We start from the raw sequence: 6,040 nt of genomic DNA on the forward strand, positions 1-6,040 counted from the left end.
GGGGGAACAAGTTCCCCAACCACGAAGCGGAAGACGCTCTGCCACCGACTTTCTTCACCACCGACATTACCAGGCAGGAAGGTTTGAGGGGCTTGTCGCGGGGGTACCAGCGGCCATGGCGCCGGCACTCCCACCCCTGGCTCCGTTCCTTCTCATTGAGTGGTAAATAGCCAATAGGAAAAGTGTTCCAGCAGAACATCTCTCGCAGAGTCATATACACACAGTTTTAATGCATATACGCTCGTGTTCCGCCCTTACTCGGCCGCACCTTTGCCGCTTAAACTTTGACCTCTTTCCCCGTTCCCGCATGCCACAGCAGTGGCACTTGTTTATCCGGAGAAAGAAAGCGAGAGTCGCAGTATTAATTGGCGTGAGCGGCCTTTCCGGCTGGAGAACTAGTGCTCTATCCCGGCGAGCGCCGTTATGAGGCGCAACACCGTCTTTAACGCGTTTAGAGAGAACTCCCCCTGCCTCCCTCCCAGTCATGAGATAGACGTGGACTCGTGGCGAACTCTCAAAGAGAACGCCCACACCGCGTCTGACCGTGGGAGAGGGTGGAGGAGCGCGTGAGGAAGAGCACGGCGTCACCCAAGCATTCTCATCTCTCTGCCTGCACCACTACATGGTAGACTGCAGGCCCAGGCGCACTCATCAATTTAGGTTCCACTGCAATGCATGCCAAGCACTCTTTTCGAGGTGATAGACGAAATTCCGGCGGGGCTTACTTAAAAGATATCCGACCCGGTTTCGTTTCCTCTTCGTGGGATGGAGTGCCTCTTAGAACATGTGCAGCATCAGCCATGAGCGGCCGACGGCCATTCGTGTCTCTGTGGACAGCAGGCAAAAGAGCGCCTCCAGTTATTTGCGAGGGCGACAACTGTCGCTTTGTTGTGGTTGAATGTGGGTGCGCCAAGTCCATGGACTTGCTAGTGATAGGCTTGTTTTTAAGGGCACGCCTCGCGCAAGGCGCGGGCGATTAAACCCCAAGGCGGAAGCTCGGTTCGGGTTACCCTCGTGTCGGGGAAACAGTCAGCAGGCACGGAACTCACAGCAACCTATGGATGTATATTTCCGACCCTCGTAGAGTGGCGCTTGACAAGCTCATATGGCTGCCGCCGCCGCAATATGCGTTCAACTTGTCGATGTATCTGGTATTCTTGCGTTTCACATACCGACACGCAGTTTGCTGCGGTCTTCATCGACCCACGAGCCGAGTGATCCCCCGTTAAGAGTTGTGTATTTGCCATTTGGTCTTTTTGCGACTAACCATCACAGGTCGAGTCTCAATGAAAGGGTTTGACAGACATAGCCCAAGTTTGTGGTTTGGGTTTGGCCGGACGGCTTGTTGTTGTTTTTTGACACTTGAATTTCACTCTTTTTGGGTCAAGAGGCTTATTCGCCGGTAGTAAGGAACGGACGGGCAGCCGTCCAGAGCCCCGTCCGTCCTCCTCCTCCGGTCTTCGCGCTCTCGCCCGAGTGTGGTCCACCTACAGCGTGGTGGTACCTATTTTTGGTGCGGGGCCGGGATTGTCCTCTTTCGCTGCTGGAGTTGCCAGAGCAGAGCCCGAGACCGCCCAAATCAGGAGAGTAGTAGTAGTTTTAAGAGCGCCCCGTTCTCTTTCTCTCTGTTAATGATCCTTCCGCAGGTTCACCTACGGAAACCTTGTTACGACTTTTACTTCCTCTAAATGATCAAGTTTGGACATCTTTCCGTCAGCTCGAGGCGACGACCCCAGAAAACCCTCGCGGGCAACGGGGCCGACAATCCAAGAGCGCCAGTCCGAAGGCCTCACTAAATCATTCAATCGGTAGTAGCGACGGGCGGTGTGTACAAAGGGCAGGGACGTAGTCAGGGCAAGCTGATGACTTGCACTTACTGGGAATTCCTCGTTCATGGGAAACAATTGCAAGCCCCAATCCCTATCAAGAAAGGCTTTGAACGGGTTACCCGCTCCTCTCGGAGGGGGAAAACTCGTTGATCCCTTCAGTGTAGCGCGCGTGCGGCCCAGAACATCTAAGGGCATCACAGACCTGTTATTGCTCAATCTCGTGCGGCTAGAATTGCCGCTTATCCCTCTAAGAAGAAGTTGCGAACTGGACACCATTTTCTGGAGATCCGTCGACTACTTAGTAGGCCAGAGTCTCGTTCGTTATCGGAATTAACCAGACAAATCGCTCCACCAACTAAGAACGGCCATGCACCACCACCCACCGAATCGAGAAAGAGCTCTCAATCTGTCAATCCTTCCGGTGTCTGGGCCTGGTGAGGTTTCCCGTGTTGAGTCAAATTAAGCCACAGGCTCCACTCCTGGTGGTGCCCTTCCGTCAATTCCTTTAAGTTTCAGCTTTGCAACCATACTTCCCCCGGAACCCAAAGACTTTGGTTTCCCGGAAGCTGCCCGCCGGGTCATGGGAATAACGCCGGCGGATCGCTAGTTGGCATCGTTTATGGTTAGAACTAGGGCGGTATCTGATCGCCTTCGACCTCTAACTTTCGTTCTTGATTAATGAAAACATCCTTGGCAAATGCTTTCGCAGTAGTTCGTCTTGCGACGGTCCAAAATTTCACCTCTAGCGTCAATACGAATGCCCCCGCCTGTTCCGATTAGTCATTACCTCTGGTTCCGAAAACCAACAAAATAGAACCGAGGTCCTATTCCATTATTCCATGCATCACCATTCGGGCCATTCAAATAGCCTGCTCTGAGCACTCTAATTTTTCAGTAAACTCTCCGGCCACTCGGGACACTCGACAAAGAGCATCCCGTGCGAGCGGCGGGGCTGTTCGGGCGTGACAGTAAACACCGGGGTGCACGTCAGTCCGGAACTGAGATCCAACTACGAGCTTTTTAACCGCAACAACTTTAATATACGCTATTGGAGCTGGAATTACCGCGGCTGCTGGCACCAGACTTGCCCTCCAATGGATACTCGTTAAAGGATTTAAAGTGTACTCATTCCGATTGCGAGGCCTCGGATGAGACTCACATCGTTATTTTTCGTCACCTACCTCCCCGTGCCGGGGGTGGGTAATTTGCGTGCCTGCTGCCTTCCTTAGATGTGGTAGCCGTTTCTCAGGCTCCCTCTCCGGAATCGAACCCTGATTCCCCGTTACCCGTTATAGCCATTGTAGGCGCATAACCTACAATCGAAAGCTGATAAGGCAGACACTTGAAAGAAGCGGCGCCGGTGCGGAGACCGTGCGCTCAGCCCGAAGTTATTCAGATTCACCACAGGTGGGTTACGGACCGGGGCCCGACCAGTTTTGAACTAATAAAAGCGCTCTTTCCTTGCGGTCAGAGACCAATTGCATGTATTAGCTCTAGAATTGCCACAGTTATCCAAGTAAGTGGGTTTACAGATCCAATGAAACATAGCTGATTTAATGAGCCATTCGCGGTTTCGCCTTAAATCGGCTTGTACTTACACATGCATGGCTTAATCTTTGAGACAAGCATATGACTACTGGCAGGATCAACCAGGTAGCTGCTGCTGTTGGCGGCGCCTATCACGGCGGCCAAAATAGTGAGATTGAGAGAGAGGCAGAAGACATTGGGCGAGGGACCGCCCGTTGGCCTTAGAGAAATAGCAAACCAGATGATCAGATCTAACTGCACCTTCTCTTGCTATCCTCGGCGCCGGCAGCGCCACCGTGTGTGCCAATCTCCTCCCTTATCCGCTCCTCTTTGCCCCAGCTCCAGCGAGGCAGCCGACATTGGGCGAGGGACCGCACGTTGGCGAATCTCCTCCCTTATCCGCTCCTCTTCTCTTTGCCCCAGCGAGGCAGAAGACATTGGGCGAGGGACCGCACGTTGGCCTTAGAGAAATAGCAAACCAGATGATCAGATCAAACTGCACCTTCTCTCGCTATCCTCGGCGCCGGCAGCGCCACCGTGTGTGCCAATCTCCTCCCTTATCCTCTCCTCTTCTCTTTGCCCCAGCGAGGCCGCCGACATTGGGCGAGGGACCGCACGTTGGCCTTAGAGAAATAGCAAACCAGATGATCAGATCAAACTGCACCTTCTCTCGCTATCCTCGGCGCCGGCAGCGCCACCGTGTGTGCCAATCTCCTCCCTTATCCGCTCCTCTCCTCTTTACCCAGCTCCAGCGAGGCAGCCGACATTGGGCGAGGGACCGCACGTTGGCCAATCTCCTCCCTTATCCGCTCCTCTTCTCTTCTCTTTGCCCCAGCGAGGCATAAGACATTGGCCCATCTCCTCCTCTCTCCCTTTCTCTTACTGTTTGTGGGGACGTGGGCTCATGAGCGCCATCGTCGCCCAATATTGGTTAGGTTGTGTATTTCACGGGTGGGAACCGCCATCATCGTTGTTAGGTGATGGGGTAACCTAACGTGTGCTTTGACGAGTTTTGGCTGCTAAACTCTCTTTTTAGTATACTCGGCTCCCAGACTGCGCCCTGGTCGTGTTGAACCATGAGCGTTGTCTATGCACATTTAGGGTAGCCGTTTGCGCGTGGAATAGTGCAATGAATCTCGGTCAAGAGACGGTTGGGCGCTGCATTGAAGGCCGGCACAGACGCGAAGACGGGGTGATCAGCCAACGCAAGTCCGCTAAGTTGGGCAGACAGCAAGGCGAAGGGGAGCCCCGTTCCGGACTGAAAGGCCGCGGCATATGCTGTGACGGAAACTAGTAGGGTGGCGACGTGTGCGCCGAGAGAGAGAGAGAGAGAGACGGAGTAAATAATGTCCAAACGGAAGAGAGACCTGGCAAGTGTAATTGATAGAGCGCGAGCCTACTCGCCATAAGCCCGCTCCACTGCCATTCCTCTGATCCAATGAGACTAAAATCTCTCTCTCTCTCTCTCCTTCTGCTCCAGCCATTGCAGGGCAGGAAGCGACGGCAATTTTGGTTGTTGTTTTTGAATGCCGCGCTTTGCTTCGCAGAGGCGCCGAAGCGCTCCGCTGGGGGGCGGAAGATATTTCACACCGAATATGTGTGTGAAGGCACCCTCTCCCCTTAATATAGTGAAATAGTGCAATCCAGCATACAAGGTCGGACGATAGGACATTCACCGTACCGCACCTCTAGGATGTTGGGTAAGGTTAAAACCGGACTGTTCGCAGACAGCCGAATAACCCGGTTCCGGACTAATTGGTGGATGCAACATCATGATGATGCTGCTGCTGTCGCGGAAACCGCAGTGGCGACGTGAGAGAGTAATAATGTTCAATAGGGAGAGCGACCTGGCTAGTGTAATTGATAGATCTCGAGCCTACTCGCCATTAGCCCGCTCCACTGCCATTCCTCTGACCCAATGAGACTATTCTCTCTCTCGCTCTCCTTCTGCTCCAGCCATTGCAGGGCAGGGAGAGGAAATCGACAGCAATTTTGGTTGTTGTTTTTGAATGCCGCGTTTTGCTTCGCAGAGGCGCCGAAGCGCTCCGCTGGGGGGCGGAAGATATTTCACATCGAATATGTGTGTGAAGGCACCCTCTCCCCTTAATATAGTGAAATAGTGCAATCCAGCATACAAGAGCGGACGATAGGACAGTCACCGTACCGCACCTCGAGAGTGGAAGTTGTTTGATCGTTTGTTAGGCAAGGTTAAAACCTGACTGTTCGCGAACAGCCGAATAACCCAGTTCCGGACTTACAATAGATGCAACATCATGATGCTGCTGCTGTCACGGAAACCGTGGTGGCGACGTGTGCGCCGAGAGAGAGTAATAATGTTCAATAGGAAGACAGACCTGGCTAGTGAAATTCATAGATCGCACTCCACTGCCATTCCTCTGAGAAAGCCCATGAGGACTGGCTATATATATATATAGCTGCTTCTTCTTCTGCTGCTGCTGCTGCTGCTGCTCCAGCCGTGCCAGGGCAGGGGAAGAGCGGCGGCGCTTTGGTTGTTGTTTTTGAATACCAGCGCTTTGCCATAGAGAGCGCGAAAGCGCTCAGCTTCAGAAGCGGAAGATATTCCACACCGAATAGGTGTGTGAAGGCACCCTCTCCCCTTAATATAGTGAAATAGTGCAATCCAGCATACAAGAGGACGATAGGACAGTCACCGTGCCGCTTTC

At 53.2% G+C, this 6,040-nt stretch overlaps 1 non-coding gene and 1 pseudogene across 1 annotated transcript; both read right to left on the reverse strand.

Annotated features, from left to right (window-relative positions):
• Positions 1-1,072: 1,072 nt before the first annotated feature.
• Positions 1,073-1,234, reverse strand: LOC121858211 (annotated as a pseudogene).
• Positions 1,235-1,629: 395 nt separating this feature from the next.
• LOC121858237 lies at positions 1,630-3,485 on the reverse strand. Its single transcript, XR_006087401.1, has one exon. It is a non-coding gene; the product is annotated as a small subunit ribosomal RNA (ribosomal RNA).
• Between the last annotated feature and the right edge of the window lie 2,555 nt (positions 3,486-6,040).

The sequence above is a fragment of the Homarus americanus genome, unplaced genomic scaffold (assembly GCF_018991925.1).
Source record: "Homarus americanus isolate GMGI-L3 unplaced genomic scaffold, GMGI_Hamer_2.0 scaffold57226, whole genome shotgun sequence".
Lineage (NCBI taxonomy): Eukaryota > Metazoa > Arthropoda > Malacostraca > Decapoda > Nephropidae > Homarus > Homarus americanus.